Source organism: Medicago sativa, chromosome 3 (genome assembly GCF_051527215.1).
Source record: "Medicago sativa cultivar Bolivia chromosome 3, Bolivia_mono, whole genome shotgun sequence".
Classification (NCBI taxonomy): Eukaryota; Viridiplantae; Streptophyta; class Magnoliopsida; order Fabales; family Fabaceae; genus Medicago; species Medicago sativa.
In genome coordinates this window covers 73934298-73952238 of record NC_140751.1, presented here as the reverse complement: position 1 = coordinate 73952238, position 17941 = coordinate 73934298, and the positions used below count along the sequence as shown (strand labels likewise).

General features: G+C 35.5%; 1 long non-coding RNA gene across 1 annotated transcript; it reads right to left on the bottom strand.

Annotated features, from left to right (window-relative positions):
- Positions 1–15253: 15253 nt before the first annotated feature.
- LOC146940074 (uncharacterized) lies at positions 15254–17783 on the bottom strand. The gene is made up of 5 exons (XR_015031882.1): positions 17407–17783; positions 17155–17192; positions 16856–16944; positions 16377–16492; positions 15254–15561 (listed from the first exon to the last, which is right to left on the bottom strand). It is a non-coding gene; the product is annotated as an uncharacterized LOC146940074 (long non-coding RNA).
- Positions 17784–17941: the final 158 nt, after the last annotated feature.

Here is a 17941-nt window from a genome sequence, read left to right as displayed (position 1 = left end):
AAAATACATATGTTTGAATAAGCAATTAAACAAAATACATTCATAATATTTTATTAGCTACTGTTCTTTTTACCATGCTTTCTAAACACTCCCTTGTGAGTAGTGATGATTTTACTTTAATGATGATTCAGTTACTCATATATATCAACTTCGATAATGGCAAGATTATCATTGGATATAATCGTACATGATGTAGAATATAATCGTTAAAAACATAAACTAAACCATGCTTAAGATCTTTTATTTACACATCCATGCTTAAGATCTTATTAAAGCAAAAGCGTGATATATATAACATTAAAATAACTTATTTACGTTATCAAAGTTAGTTTAGTGATGAGTGGTGTCTTATTCGACCTCCATCATAACTTTTTAATGGCTGGAGGAGTGACTCACGACATGTACCATGGTCCTACAAAGCCTGCTTCCCCATGTGATCATCGAAAGGATCTTTGACTAATCTTTTTTTGGCTTCTTTTTCCATTAATCATATGTAGTTATGATGCACAAATTTGCGTACATACTTACTGCAGGTCCTGTTTGGGGAACCACTTTGGTGCCATTAATGACACCAATGTCACCATACCATTACATCTCCACCACACACACACATCACACACACATTCCCACACATCAACGGCCAGGATTTCTCCAATGGCACCAATGACACCTAAGCTAAGTCACTGAAGTATTTCCCTCCTGTTTGTGGCTTGTCTTCGAGTCAGATATATATGCTTCCAACTTTATGTTATCCATCCATTCTTTAATTTGTCGTCACTTCTAAGTTCTAATCATCATGCATTACCGGTAGTATAGGAGTCGTACCGTGTAGGATTCATATACTTTATATGGTTCAAAATTGCTACTAGATTGTTGACCCGTGCGCCGCACCGGTCGAATAGACTGTAAAAGTAAAATATAAGAGATGAAATAATTGGTATCCCGTGGTATAAATATTACTTTTGTTTCTTTGAATTTGTTCCAATCAAAATAATCTTTCATTACCATAACCTATCTTTATGCCTGTGAGGACTAAAAAGAACAGCAAAAATAACAAATGTAATAATATTCAATTTCTTCTATAAATTCTATCTGAATGCTATAAGATTTGTTCATGAATGTAAAAAAAATATTGAATATGAAGTCAGAATAGAGATTTATGGTTTATTTAAAAAAAATAGAGATTTATGCTACTTGGAGAAGTTGAATTGTTTTTCTAGGCAAGCAAACTTATCATTTCATTAAGAATAAAATCATGAATACAACTTGTACCAAAAAAATAAAAATCATGAATACACCCTAACTTGGTATAGTCTCATAAACTTGCCTCCTAGTAAGCTCTACCATTATTATTATTATTACCCCAAATTTGGCCTCGCAAGAAGTTGTTGTTCAATAAAAATCATGGATAGGTAAAGAAAAAAAAGAGGAAAATATTAGGGTTTTTGTTGAGGTAGCATGGATAGACACAAACTAATGATGCAAATTTAGAGCCAAAATTTTAGGGTTGAGGATTAGCTCTTAATGATGCAAATTTAGAGCCAAAATTTTAGGATTGACTTGTTGCAAACCTAATAAGAGATTAGTGGAGGGAAAAGATTAGGTTAAGTTGCTGCAGACTTAACAAAATTAATAAATACTAGTCTAAATACCCGGCGTTGCCCGGGTTAATTATTATAAGCAAATTTTTGTGTTCGGGCAAACATGAATACATTAGGTTGAAATATTTTAAATTCATAAATAAAATTCATTAAACAACATAACATATTAATGGTTAAAATCCTTTAACCAACAAATATTTGTTGGAACAAAATGTGTTTAACAATGAACCTTAAAAAGTTTTGATGATAACAAGGTATTAAAAATTGTAAATTGGACTAGCTAATATTTGTTCAAGTGTACAGGACCATAATTATAAAGTTACATCATCATTGGTTCTGAATGAGCAAATAAAGAGCAAAGGAAATGAAGCTTAGATGATTCTGAAGGCAAAGCGCTCCTGAAGTCAAGCTGCTCCTGAAGAAATAGCGCTCCTGAAGTAAGCTGCTCCTGAAGAATAGTGCTTCTGAAGACAAGAGGTCCAGAAGCCACATCATCAGAAGCTGCGTCACCAGAAGCTGCAGAAGTCATATCATCAGAAGCTGCATCATCAGAAGCTGCCTCATCAGAAGCTATTTCACCAGAAGCTGAATCTCAACTGGATTTACAAAAGATTCAAGATTTGAAGAATTATCAATGCAAAAGCTGTCTATTGGATTCGAAAACACAAACGAAGGATTAGTGGAGTTTTGCAACGGTCATTTCAAAGGTGTTTGAAGGCTTGTGCTTGCAATTTGGACGAAAGCGTTGACATTGTACTTTGTACGAATTGTACAACCACGTTCTCCACTACTCTGTTTTGTGTCCACGCTACAAGACAAGAAAACAGCTCCAGAATACAGCTTCGCCTGCATAGATGTTCCTTTGGATAAGGAATGGATTTCAAATTTGTTATTCATAGGACAACAACCAAATCAGGCAAAAGATCATTGGTGAAAGATCAAGCTTCAACAACGACTCTTTGGTGTGCTGGCAATTTCACAACGTCTCTTTCACACCTCTATATAAAGGAGTGAAGAATTAGAGTTTTGGCAATGCAAGAACGCTGAACAAAAGACTCACAAGATTTTCACAAGTACCAAACCTCTGCTGAAATTGTTCTGCATTCACTTAGAATTTTTGTGTCTCAAAGTCATATCTTAGAAATTCTTAAGTCCATTGAGTCTGTATCTGATTTGTATTGTGAGCACCTCTGATTGTATATCAAGTGTTCAACCTTAAACAATTTTCTGTGTAATTTTGTTTAGTTAGGAAGTCTCTTGCAGTTGTGCTTGAGCAGGAAGTCTCTTGATTGTGTTCTTGAGCAAAGGAAGTCTCTTGCTTGTGTGCTTGAGCATTGGAAGTCTCTTGCTTGTGTGCTTGAGCATTTGTAATCAGATATTACTCATAGTGAAATCTCCTTGGAAGTGCAAGGGGGACTGGACTACTTCCGGATTGTGGAAGGAACCAGTATAATTGCTTTGTGTCGTTCTTCTTCTCTCTCTCTGTTTTATTCCGCTGCATTTAGATTCTGATTATCACTTCAGAAGCTGTCTCGCTTAGCTTCTGATCAGTGTGTTCAGTTTTTAGGAGAAACGAAGAATTTTTCTAAAACACAATTCAACCCCCCTTCTTGTGTTTTTCTTACCTTCAATTGGTATCTAGAGCCTTGGTCTGTTGTGTAACACTTAACCGTGCAACAGTCAAAGATCTGAGAAAAACATGTCTACTCCTCCTCCTACTGGTTCTAGTGATACTAGCTATAAACATGTCTCACATGATTATAGTGATAGTAAGAAAACCAGTGTTGGAAAAGTTCCAAAGTTCAATGGAGATGCTGAAGAGTTCTCTTGGTGGAAGACCAACTTTTACAGTTACATCATGAGCCTGGATGAAGAATTATGAGATATTCTGGAAGATGGTGTTGGTGATTTAGTCCTTGATGAAGAAAGAGCTGTTGTGGATAGAAAGAAACATACTCCAGAACTGAGGAAACTCTACAAGAAGCATCATATTATCAGAGGAGCTCTTGTCACTGCCATACCCAAAGCAGAATACATGAAGATGAGTGACAAATCCACTGCTAAAGCTATGTTTGCTTCTCTCTGTTCAAATTATGAAGGGAGCAAGAAGGTCAAAGAAGCAAAGGCTCTCCTGCTTGTACATCAGTATGAGCTATTCAAGATGAAGGATGATGAAACCATTGAGGAGATGTACTCAAGGTTTCAAACCTTAGTTTCTGGGCTACAGATTCTAAAGAAGAGCTATGTTTCTTCTGATCATGTAAGCAAGATACTCAGAAGCTTACCTGCCAGATGGAGACCAAAGGTGACTGCCATTGAGGAAGCTAAAGATTTAAACACTTTAAGTGTCGAAGATCTTGTTAGTTCTCTCAAAGTTCATGAGTTAAGTCTTAATGAACATGAGTCTACTAAGAAGAGTAAATCAATAGCTCTTCCATCCAAAGGCAAGTCATCAAAAGCTCTCAAAGTAGTTGAATCTGAAGAGGAAGAACAGTCAAGTTCAGATTCTGAACCAGATGCTGCTGAAATGGCCATGCTCTCAAACAGACTTCAATATCTGGCCAAGAAGAACAGAAAGTTTCTCTCCAGAAGGGGTAACTCCAGAAGCTCAAAGAAAGAAGATCAGAAGGGATGCTTCAACTGTAAGAAGCCTGGACACTTCATTGCTGAATGCCCTGATCTTCAAAGAGAAAAGTCAAAGGACAAGTCAAAGAGGTCTACATTCAAACCAAGCAAACTCAAGAAGCAGATCAAGCAGAGTTTAATGGCAACCTGTGATGATTTGGGTAGTGAATCTGGATCTGATAAAGAGGAAGCTGATGATGATGCAAAGGTAGCTGTTGGGTTGGTAGCAACAGCAACTTCAGAAGCTGGATCAGATTCAGACTCAGAAGATGAAAACGAGGTATATTCCAAAATTCCCAGAAATGAACTTGTTGAGTCACTTAAAGAACTTCTTACACATTTTGAAGTAAGAACCAATGAGTTGAAGGATTTAAAAGAAAAATATGCTGATTTGGTACAACAGCAAAAATCAACTCTATTGGATCTGAAAGCTTCTGAACAAGGACTTAGGGGCTTTGACTTCATGTGTAAAACATATGAAGATCAGCTCAGGTTCTTATGTCAGAAGCTACAAGAAAAGTGTAATGAAAAACCTTTAAGTAACCATGAAATTGCTCTTGAAGATTTTATTATATCTGGCATTGACAGAAGCAGAGTGGCTTCTATGATTTATAGCATTTACAAGAACAATGGCAGAGGAATTGGTTTTCCAGAAGTGAAACTTGAGAAAACCAATCTAAAATCTTGTTGTGAATGCATCAAGGAAGGTCTGAAAACATTCTTTGTACCAGAAGGGGCTGAGTTGGAAACTGTTGTTCAATCAGAACCTGAAGCTTCTAGTTCTAAGGCTAAGGTTACTTCAAAGCCAAAGAACTCTAAGTCAAAGGCTATGATCAAATCTGATTCCAAGACTTCAAAGGTCAGGATCCTAAAAAGATCAGAACCTATTCCTCAGAGTCTGGTGAAACCAAAATCTGGGGTTCTGAAGTCTAAGTTTCAGAAGAAGACAGTTGCTGCTTCTGAAGTACCAAAACCTAAGGTGATGGTTAATCAGAAGCAACCCAACTCACAACACAAGGTACAAGAAGTGAAGAGTAAAGCCTTAAGTACTAACCTTCCAGGACCCATAGAACAATGGGTACCTAAATCTAAAAATGTCAATGATGCAGGTATGTCTAAGAGCAGTGCCAAAGCAAAGATCATGGTACCTAGACAGCGGTTGCTCAAGACACATGACAGGAGACAAGTCCATGTTCCTCAGCCTAACAATGAAAGAGGGAGGAAATGTGAAATTTGGAGGCAACCAGTCAGGCAAGATCATAGGTACAGGAACTATTGGTAATTCCTCTACCTCAATTAATAATGTATGGTTGGTAGATGGTCTTGAACATAACCTTTTGAGCATTAGTCAATTTTGTGATAATGGTTATGATGTGCTTTTTGAAAAACCCAACTGTACAGTAATCAACAAGGAAGACAAATCCATTGTGTTCAAGGGAAAGAGAGTTGACAATGTCTATAAAATCAATTTTTCTGAACTGGCTGATCAGAAGGTGGTTTGCCTACTATCAGTGAATGATAAGAAATGGATGTGGCACAGAAGGTTGGGACATGCTAACTGGAGGTTAATCTCTAAGCTTAGTAAGTTACAACTTGTGAAAGGGCTACCAGACATTGACTATCATTCAGATGCACTCTGTGGTGCATGTCAGAGAGGGAAAATTGTGAAATCATCTTTTAAAACCAAAGACATTGTTTCAACCTCAAGACCTTTAGAATTACTCCATATTGATTTATTTGGACCAGTGAGTACTGCATCCTTATATGGAAGTAGATATGGATTAGTCATTGTTGATGATTACAACAGATGGACTTGGGTGAAATTCATAAAGAGTAAAGATGTTGCGTGTGATGTATTCAGTAGCTTCTGCACTCAAATTCAATCTGAAAAAGAATCAAAAATTTTGAAAGTCAGAAGTGATCATGGTGGAGAATTTGAAAATGAGCCATTTGAAGCTTTTTGTGAAAAACATGGAATTTTCCATGAATTCTCTTCTCCTAGAACACCACAACAAAATGGGGTTGTAGAGAGAAAGAATAGAACTTTACAAGAAATGGCCAGAACCATGATTCATGAAAACAATTTACCAAAACATTTTTGGGCAGAAGCAGTGAATACAGCATGCTATGTTCAAAACAGGATCTATATTAGACCTATTTTGGAGAAAACAGCATATGAACTCTTTAAAGGAAGAAAACCCAATATCTCTTACTTTCATCAATTTGGATGTACATGTTACATTCTGAACAACAAGCTCTACCTAAAGAAATTTGATGCCAAGGCCCAAAGAGGAATCTTTTTAGGTTACTCTGAAAGGTCAAAGGCATACAGAGTGTATAATTCAGAAACACTTTGTGTTGAAGAATCTATGCACGTTAAATTTGATGACAAGGAGCTTGAAGATAAAACTTCAAAGCAAGGTGAAAGTTTTGCAGAGATACAGGTTCCTGAAGCTACTCCAGAACCTGATCAGATAGCTGAATCTGAAGATAGTCCAGAAGCTGAACCCACATCAGAAGCACAAGATGAAGCTGCTTCTGATGAAGCACAAGGTGGCTCACATCAAGCAGATCCACCCAGAAACACATTCAAACACAAGTCTTCACATCCTGAGGAGCTAATCATTGGAAACAAAGATAGTCCAAGAAGAACAAGATCACATTTCAGACAAGAGGAGTCAATGATTGGACTAATCTCAATGATTGAACCTACAACAGTTGATGAAGCACTTTCAGATGATGGATGGATCCTAGCTATGCAAGAAGAGTTGAATCAATTTCAAAGAAATGATGTGTGGGATCTGGTACCCAAACCTCAGCACAAGAACATTATTGGAACAAAATGGGTATTCAGAAACAAGCTGAATGAGCAAGGTGAAGTAACAAGAAACAAAGCCAGGCTTGTTGCACAAGGGTATAGTCAACAAGAAGGCATTGATTACACTGAAACGTTTGCTCCAGTTGCAAGATTGGAAGCAATCAGGTTACTTCTTTCCTATGCAGTTAATCATGGCATAATATTATATCAAATGGATGTCAAGAGTGCATTTCTAAATGGTGTCATAGAAGAAGAAGTGTATGTCAAGCAACCTCCTGGATTTGAGGATATTAAATATCCTGACCATGTTTTTAAACTGAAGAAATCACTATATGGCTTGAAACAAGCTCCCAGAGCTTGGTATGATAGACTAAGTAATTTCTTAATCAAAAATGATTTTAAAAGAGGACAGGTTGATACTACACTCTTCAGAAGGACCCTTGAGAAAGATATTCTTGTTGTGCAAATATATGTTGATGATATAATATTTGGTTCTACTAATGCATCTCTTTGCAATGAATTTTCTGAGTTAATGTAGGATGAATTTGAAATGAGCATGATGGGAGAGCTGAAGTTCTTCCTGGGCATTCAAATCAATCAATGCAAAGATGGAGTCTATGTTCATCAATCAAAGTACACAAAGGAGCTTCTGAAGAAGTTCAAACTTGAAGATTGTAAAGTGATGAACACTCCAATGCACCCTACATGCACCTTAAGCAAAGAAGATGAAGGAGCTAAAGTAGATCAGAAGCTGTATAGAGGTATGATTGGTTCTTTGTTATACCTCACTGCATCTAGGCCAGATATTTTATTCAGTGTATGCTTGTGTGCAAGATTCCAATCAGATCCTAGAGAATCTCATATGACTGCTGTCAAGAGAATCTTCAGGTATTTGAAAGGAACAACTAATCTTGGACTCCTTTATAGGAAATCCTTAGATTATAAGCTAATTGGATTCTGTGATGCTGATTATGCTGGTGATAGGATTGAAAGAAAGTCAACCAGTGGCAATTGTCAATTTCTGGGTGATAATCTTATATCCTGGGCTAGCAAAAGACAAACAACTATTGCTATGTCTACAGCAGAAGCAGAATACATTTCAGCTGCAAGTTGTTGTACACAACTACTTTGGATGAAACATCAGTTGGAAGATTATCAGATAACTGCTAACAGTATTCCCATTTATTGTGATAATACTGCTGCTATTTGTTTGTCTAAAAATCCAATTTTGCATTCAAGAGCGAAGCACATTGAAATCAAACACCATTTTATCAGAGATTATGTTCAAAAAGGAATTTTAGATATACAATTCATTGATACTGAAAATCAATGGGCTGATATATTTACTAAGCCTTTAACTGTTGAAAGATTTGATTTTATAAAGAAAAATTTGAACATGCACTTTGTATCTGATTAAATGCTTGCTTGCTCCTGAATAGAATTTTAGGTTCTGAAGTTAGTTCAGAAGCGGTAGTCCATCAGAAGCTCTTTATTGAGGTTCTGAGGAAAACTCGCTTCTGATGATGACGTCAGCATCTGAAGTCCAGAAGCTGGATTTGTTGCTTCTGAATAGTTGAATTAGTGGAAACGTTGGAAGTTACCTTTTAAAAAGTAACTTCTGGCCCACTAACTTGGTAGTTACTCTGTGAACTTCTTACGTGGCCTGTATGTGTTGGTGTATAACTAAAAGGGCAATGATGATTTAATAGCTTTGAAAGTACTTTTCACGCGCCCCCAATTTTTGTCATTAATGTTATGTTTGTTTGTCTCTTTTGAATTGCAATCGTTTTACTTTTAACACTTTGTCAATTCACACACTACTCACTCACAACAAACACATTTGCTCTCAAACCTCTTGCGAAGTAAGCGCATTCTCTCAACCTTAGAACCCTAAAATCTTCATCTTCTTCAAGTCTTCGTCAATCATCAAATGGCATCATCAAGCTCGCAACGAAAAGTTTCAGAATCTACTTCATGGATGGTCCCTGAATTTGACTACAAAGGAAGAAGCATGAAATTGGAAGAATGGGAACTACAAGTTCAAATAGAAAATCCGGTGGATTTTGAATCACTCGCCTTCCATGAGTGTTGGATCAGAAGCTACTATGAAGAGCAGGAACTTATGCATTACTTCAAGATGTTGAATGGACCAACATACGAAGCATTGGTAAGACACTTCTGGGTGAGGGCCAAGGTTTATGACAAAGCTGCGTCTATAACTGAAGAAAGTCAAATGGTGTTGATTTATCCCGAACTGGAAGGGAAGACCAGAGAAGAAATGGGACTTGAGCCATTTACAGGCATTGAAATCAGGTCAAGTATTTGTGGTATTCCAGTAAGAATTGCGGAATGGCAGATAGAAGCTGTACTCTGTAGAGAGGCCTCTGGAAAATACTCTGGAATTGATCTCTCAAATACAGCTGAAGAACGCCTCTGGAAGGAAAAAGTAAACTTGGCACTGTACAACTCAACGCAAGCAGGAAAGTATGCTGATCTAAGCATGGATAAGAAGCTGCTTCTGAAGATTCAGAATGAGGACTTACTCCCATGTGGTGGAAGTGAGAAACCCAATTTGGCACAGAAGGTCTTTCTTCAGCACTTCATTAAGAAGGAGAAAGTGAACGTGCCAAAATATATGTTCAAATACTTGATAGAGTGTCTGAAACAGAGTCAGCTGCAGAATAGAACCTGGGTACCTTATGGAAGACTCTTGTCAGAAATATTCTATCAAGGAGGAGTCTTGGACAAGCTGAGCAGTGCTGAAGCCTTCACAGATGAGCTGCTTGATACTAAAACTGGAAAGTTCATTAATGCACAAACCCTCAAGAATATGAAGTTGATCCCTGCTGTCACCAAGCTTCATACAGATTTGAGTGAATCACTTGTTAAGTCTGATCTTATGAAGGACTTTCCACCCATCTGCAAGAAGGATCCCATTGAAGTGCAGATGTACTATATCAAGGAACATTTTGAGGCAACCAATCAGAGAATCAGATTGGAAGATATTCCAGAGGAAATGTATGGTGGTGCTCTGCCACGAGCCAGAGGCAGAAAGTCAAAAATAAAGATGACTGCAGAGCAATATCTAGAGGTTGAACAATCTGCTAAAAAGGCGAAAGTTGCTGTTGACAAGCTCAAGATTGGTGGTTCATCAGTACCTTCAATCGAAGAAGCTATTGAAAACATGGATTCCAGGATGATCATGGATGTTGGCATTACTCTTGATCAACCTGCAATACCAAAGAAGAAAAGGAAGCAAGCAGTAAGGAGAACCAAGAACTTCCCTCATGTTTCTAAGAAGACTGAAGCTGCTACTAGTGTGTCAAAAGCTATTGGAAAAGCTATGGAGATTGCTGCTGAGCTACAAGAGTCTGTAGTTTCAGAAGCCAAGCAACTGTTGCTGATGACCAGTGAGTCTGTTAAAGAGGATTCTGATCCTGAACCAGAGAAGGTAATTAATATATCATCAGATTCCGCATCCACACCATTATCAGATTCTGATGATTCTGATGATGATATACCCTTAGCCCAACTCTTTCAAAAACTAGTAAAAAGCAAGTCAACACCAACCAAAACCAACAAAAAGTCCTCTCAGTCAACTACTTATGAACCAGTTGGTCACATAATTAATGAGAAGTTGGCTGAAATGGCTGTGCAGAGAGAAAAAGTCATTGAGACTATCTTTCGCCTTAACCCTCAACCTCTTAACATTCAACCTCTCAACATGATTCCTCCAGAAAATGTTGAGTCTACTTCAGAAAAGGCCTCTGAAGCAACTCCAGAAGCAGCTGCTTCTGAAAATGTTGTTTCAGAAAACCCCCATCAACAAACACCGGAACCACATAAACCCACAACACCCCCACAATCACCAACAGCTACCATTGACCCCCAATTCAACACTCATACATCAACTTCACCACAACAACCACCAACTGAAACTGAATTTCAACCTTTACCTGAACACTCCCCAGAACCAACTCCCATGGATGTTGACATCTCTCTAGTCAATGTTCAAGCCTCAACCACTACCACTCACATTGCCTCTGACCAGCCTTCATCTTCAAACACACAAACACACTTTACCATTCCAGTTCCTAACCCTGTTCAAGATTTGGAAATCAGTGATTCTGATCTTGAAATCCTTGAACAACCACCCTCAAACATCCTGGAATCTGGATATATTACTTCTGAGCTTCTGACAATCCTTAGTCAATTGCATAATCTTGTGGATCAACGAAGGACAATTGATCTCACAAGTGCATATGAAGACTCCTGGGCATCACTTCAGAACCGGGCAACTGAGCTAATTGAAAGCTTAAGGGCTAAGTGCATCAGAAGCAAGGAAGCTTCTGTCAGGAAGTTAATGGAGCATCTGAATCAGAGTCTCAGAGTAAGAAGTTCTACACTGCTCCTGGCAAACCAGCCTTTCTTCTCAGAAACGGACTACTTGACCAGAGAAGCCAGGTTGTGTAAGCTTCTGAAGAAACAGATGGCACAGCAGCAGCAAGAAGCCAGAGAAAGGGAACAAGCTCTTCTCCAGAGGCAACAACAGCTTGAAGAAATGTTGCAGAAGAAAATTGAAGAAATGGAGGAGATGAAGAAACAACAACAAACCAACCCTTAGTTGCACACCTTAGTGTTATCTTTTGTTTGTTGTTTGTTTTAAATTCTTAGTCCTTGTTTCTGAAACTATCTTGTTTTACTTTTCTATGCTTCTGAATGCTTACTGCTTCTGACTGTTTAGCTGCTTCTGATTTTTTAGATATTCATGTTCATATATTTTTGATCTGATTAATTTCTTGTATACTCTCTTTTGTTTGAGTTTTTCTCAAATCTTTTTGTCTTTTATGCTTATTTTTTACCTTTTTTTTTTGATAATGACAAAAGGGGGAGTATATGTGACAAGTATTTAAAGGCTCTGAGCCCCATTAATGGCATTTGAAATTTTTGAAAAACTTCTATCATTTTGTTTTACCTTATTGGTATAAGCTATGAACGAACGAAGAAGTATCAAAATTCAAGTAAAATTAATTGAACCATTCTTCTTATCTATAAGTTAATTCTTTCAATGATTCAATTTTGTTTTTAAGCTCTGATATTTTTTATTGTGCGAAAAATGAATTTAATTAACCTGGATAGAACTTAGGGGGAGCTTACAAACCTCACCTTAAAGACTATCAGACTCAGGGGGAGTTTGAGCTTACAAACCTCAGATTCTGAGCTTACAAACCTCAGAACCCCAAAGTCAACTTGTTAATTAGATTAACAACAATTGATCAATTTTAAATACTTTTGTTTGTCATCATCAAAAAGGGGGAGATTGTTGGAACAAAATGTGTTTAACAATGAACCTTAAAAAGTTTTGATGATAACAAGGTATTAAAAATTGTAAATTGGACTAGCTAATATTTGTTCAAGTGTACAGGACCATAATTATAAAGTTACATCATCATTGGTTCTGAATGAGCAAATAAAGAGCAAAGGAAATGAAGCTTAGATGATTCTGAAGGCAAAGCGCTCCTGAAGTCAAGCTGCTCCTGAAGAAATAGCGCTCCTGAAGTAAGCTGCTCCTGAAGAATAGTGCTTCTGAAGACAAGAGGTCCAGAAGCCACATCATCAGAAGCTGCGTCACCAGAAGCTGCAGAAGTCATATCATCAGAAGCTGCATCATCAGAAGCTGCCTCATCAGAAGCTATTTCACCAGAAGCTGAATCTCAACTGGATTTACAAAAGATTCAAGATTTGAAGAATTATCAATGCAAAAGCTGTCTATTGGATTCGAAAACACAAACGAAGGATTAGTGGAGTTTTGCAACGGTCATTTCAAAGGTGTTTGAAGGCTTGTGCTTGCAATTTGGACGAAAGCGTTGACATTGTACTTTGTACGAATTGTACAACCACGTTCTCCACTACTCTGTTTTGTGTCCACGCTACAAGACAAGAAAACAGCTCCAGAATACAGCTTCGCCTGCATAGATGTTCCTTTGGATAAGGAATGGATTTCAAATTTGTTATTCATAGGACAACAACCAAATCAGGCAAAGATCATTGGTGAAAGATCAAGCTTCAACAACGACTCTTTGGTGTGCTGGCAATTTCACAACGTCTCTTTCACACCTCTATATAAAGGAGTGAAGAATTAGAGTTTTGGCAATGCAAGAACGCTGAACAAAAGACTCACAAGATTTTCACAAGTACCAAACCTCTGCTGAAATTGTTCTGCATTCACTTAGAATTTCTGTGTCTCAAAGTCATATCTTAGAAATTCTTAAGTCCATTGAGTCTGTATCTGATTTGTATTGTGAGCACCTCTGATTGTATATCAAGTGTTCAACCTTAAACAATTTTCTGTGTAATTTTGTTTAGTTAGGAAGTCTCTTGCAGTTGTGCTTGAGCAGGAAGTCTCTTGATTGTGTTCTTGAGCAAAGGAAGTCTCTTGCTTGTGTGCTTGAGCATTGGAAGTCTCTTGCTTGTGTGCTTGAGCATTTGTAATCAGATATTACTCATAGTGAAATCTCCTTGGAAGTGCAAGGGGGACTGGACTACTTCCGGATTGTGGAAGGAACCAGTATAATTGCTTTGTGTCGTTCTTCTTCTCTCTCTCTGTTTTATTCCGCTGCATTTAGATTCTGATTATCACTTCAGAAGCTGTCTCGCTTAGCTTCTGATCAGTGTGTTCAGTTTTTAGGAGAAACGAAGAATTTTTCTAAAACACAATTCAACCCCCCTTCTTGTGTTTTTCTTACCTTCAATATTGACTTTAGTTTCACACCTAAATAAGCTATCAATACTTGGCTTATAGTGGTAGAAAATAATATTCATAGTCTGCATCATAAATAAAATAATAATTTAAAAGGTATAATACTTTGCCATAAAATAAAACTAGTTTAGAGACCCGGCGTTGCCCGGGTTAGATATTAAATAAGTTTTATAAGTTTGTGTGCACGAATACACGTGTCAGTATATTAGATTGAATTTATTTAAATTTACAATTATAATAATATCATAAAAATAAATATAAATGATGAGATGAATGTCCAATGCAAGAATAAAAGGTGTAACAAAATCAATAATGAATTAGTCTAAGTGGTAAGAGTTTTGGGTCCCTTTAAACATGTGGTCATGGGTTTGTTTCGTGGCCCATGCGTATGAGTGAGAAAAATCGATTGAAAGGGAAGAAAGTGGTTGATATATATATATATATATATATATATATATATATATATATATATATATATCAAAGTATATGTATGAGAAATAATAAAATTTGTGTTTGGCAAACCTAAAGAAGGAAAAATGTTAGATGAAAAGAAGGTTTGGAGATTCTGCTTGTGCTCAAAATATGTAAATATGTGATTAACGAAAATTTATTTATTTATAGTTAACATTTGCATTAGAATATGCTGCTAAAAGATAACATAATAACTAATCGAACCTTTTTTTTATCAAAAAAAAAAACTAATCGAACCTTTTTTTCCCTCAAACATAAAAACTAATTGAATGATATAATGCTAAAAGATTAGTAATAACTAATTGAAGCTTCTTTTCCTAAAAACAAATAAACAAATTGGAGTCTTTTAATCATAAAATAAGATTGTATATATAAAACTTTGTTGAAAGTATTATGTGTAGTTTGTTGAGATATTTCTGCTACATAAAATATTAGAAATTCAATAAAAATTTTAAAAAAAATACTGAGTGCATAAGATCAAAAGTTTGTTGAGATATTTATGTTAAATAAAATATTGGTTTTCAAAAAATAGAAAAAATAATAAAAATATTGAGAATGAATGTGGAAGTGACACATGGCATGAAAAACCTTACTTTATATATATACTAGTTATTACACCCGTGCAACGCACGGGGAAACTTAATAATTGTGATAATTGTATACTAATTTTGTACTTTCAAATCCTCGTACTTATATTCTTCAAAAAAAAAAAATCCTCGTACTTATTAATAAGATAATTGATTGCTTACAAATATATATTCTCAACTCTCGTTTAACATGTATTCTCTTTATATATATATAATTCATATATATTCTCGACCCCCGTTGAACATGTATTATATTTATAAAGTTTTCACACATTTAATAGTAACATACAAAAAATGATATAATATATATTTATATATAGAATTTATCCACTGTTATCTTTATTCTGGAATTTAAACCTTGAAAGAAGCTATAAAATATCAGCGATGGAACTATGGAAGAAACATATTCACCATCATCTATGAATGGAATTTTTTGTGTGAATGAAGGAGGAAGAAGAGAGAAGATCCTTCTGATTTCTTAGAGAGAGTACAATGAAAGAGGTAATCTAATGGTAAAAAAAAGTGGTCCAACTTGGACCTATAGTTCAAATGGTGCAAACTATACAAAACCTTCAATACATAGAAACAGTGGCTAAACCATGTAAATACAATCTTTAAAAAAAGAAAAACATGTAAATACAAAATTTTAAGCCCCCTATGCTAACAATCATATTTGATGCCAACTCACTTGCCGCATACCTGCACATAAAAGGCATCTTGTTAGAACAAATTCTATGGAAAAAAGAGTTCAACTCTTTATCTTGACAAATCAATTTTATTTAGATGCACATTCACTTTTGATCAAGAGAGGGAGAAATTGATATTTGAAATTCGAAATTGATTCCAATTTCAAATTCATGCTGCAGAAAAAAATAGTGGCAGCCTTGATTCCCACAAAAATGGGTGTGCTTGGGAAGGAAAAGATGAAAGCTAAGGTTGAAATGAGGAAAAAAGGAAAGATTCCTTCTTCTCTTTAGCTTTTGTCTTTTGTAGTTGTGTTATAGTGTTAACAGCTTTGAAGGAGTGTGGAGAAAGATTCTTGAAAAAGTAGCACAAATATGGGATGTATGGAGAAGATATTTATGATTAAGTCAACTTGTGTCTTAATTGGGTAAAATAGTTTGGATTGTAAACTGATAAATTGCAAAAAATAATTAATTCCAATAAATCACAAAATGTCAAAATCCATGAAGCCAAGAATAGTCTAGTGAACATGGAATATCTACATAACTTTCAAAAAACAACCCACTCAAATAATTTACAGAACCTTTAAAAAAGAGGAAAAAGAATCAGGAAAATGAAGGATGAGAAAGCCATAGATTTTATAACCACATATAATATTAACACTCCTACACCTTAATTCAGACAATTAAACAAACATCTTGTGGGTTGAACAAATCGGCAGTAACATCAAATTCACGTTAGTTAAAAAACAAAACTAATTTCTTGTGTTTTCAACAGTAACATCAAAACAAAATCATCCACGAGAAAATTGAGAGAGAGAGAGAGTGAACCAAGAGAGCTTCTAAATCAGCAACAACACTTTCTTTTGGGGTTTAGTTGTGGCTACTGCTAGCTTCATTCCTCATTGTACTCGACATTTCTTTGATTTTGAGGTTCGCCATTTGTTCTGCACAAAGAATGATAAACAGAAAACTTCATGACAAATTAAACCATACAGTTGTTATAAGGACTGTTTCTAATCATATAAATTAAGTCCAAAATTGTGGAAGCTTTAACAAATATCCACTAACAATAAAAAAGTAATTTGTGTAGCAATGATAAATAGATAATGAAGTAGGACATTAATCAATGTACAAATAAAAAAGAACAAAATTCTAATGAAAAATATAAAAAATGACGAAGCTAAAATCTAACCAAGCAAGCAAAATGATTATGTGACAAAAATAATGCTCCAATGTCAAATTTGTAACACATGCACAGATCATACAACAACTACTTATAATATAATAAAAAAAAAAGTTTAACTTACTTGTAATCATCCTTGTGATTTTTCTCTAATTATCTCTCTGCTTGTGATTCGGTTCATTTATGATCCCCTGCATGCATTTCCACATTAATCTGCAAATATTAGCAAACTAAAAATGAATTAAATTAAATAGGTTAATTAGAGAAAGCAATTCATGCAAAAAGGAAAAAGATAAACATAAAATGGCAGCAACAAAATTTTGACAGTAAATCAGGAAAATTTTACAACTTAAAAAAATTGAGTTTCTAATGAAAAATTATAACAAAAAAAATGTAAACTGTAATGTGGGCATAGAAAATTACCACCAAAACACAGGCATACAGATGAAGCAAAACTGTCCCTAAAAAAACAAAAAAAAAAACAGTAAGATTAACACAACACAAGATTAACAACCGCAAGATCAACACAAGACTAAAACAAAAATAAATCAAATCAATCTTTAAAATATTATTAAGTTCAAATTTGAAGAAAAAGGGGCTAGGTTACAAATAAAAGGTAGGGTTTATGGATTTAATGGAGAAATATGAGTAAGGAAATGAGAGAACGTGACTTACCCTTAAATAATATGGTGTGGTAGAACGAAAAAACTGATGAAAAAAGAAGAACGATGAAGAACTCAGCATTGAAAGTGGAAGGAGAAGAAGAAATGGTGAAAGAGGAGAAGAAAGTACACGATGAGAGAAGAGGGTTTTAGATTATGAGAGAAAAAGAAATATGCTGCTAGTGAGAGAAAGTGGGTATGAGTCTTTGAGGAAGTGGGTATCAGAAAGAAGAGAATCTTCTTTGTATTTTAGTGAGCATTTGAATTTCAAAAAATTTGAGTTTGCCACTAAGCCATGAGAGCTAAATTTGGCTAAAACATTGTACCTTTAGTTTTTGTGATATACATGTGGATGACTTTAAAACTTGACACTTGTAAAAACATGCCTAATACAGGGCTTCAAAAAGTCTAATATTAAGATACTAGTTTAGCGACCCGGCGTTGCCCGGGTTAGATATTAAATAAGTTTTATAAGTTTGTGTGCACGAATACACGTGTCAGTATATTAGATTGAATTTATTTAAATTTACAATTATAATAATATCATA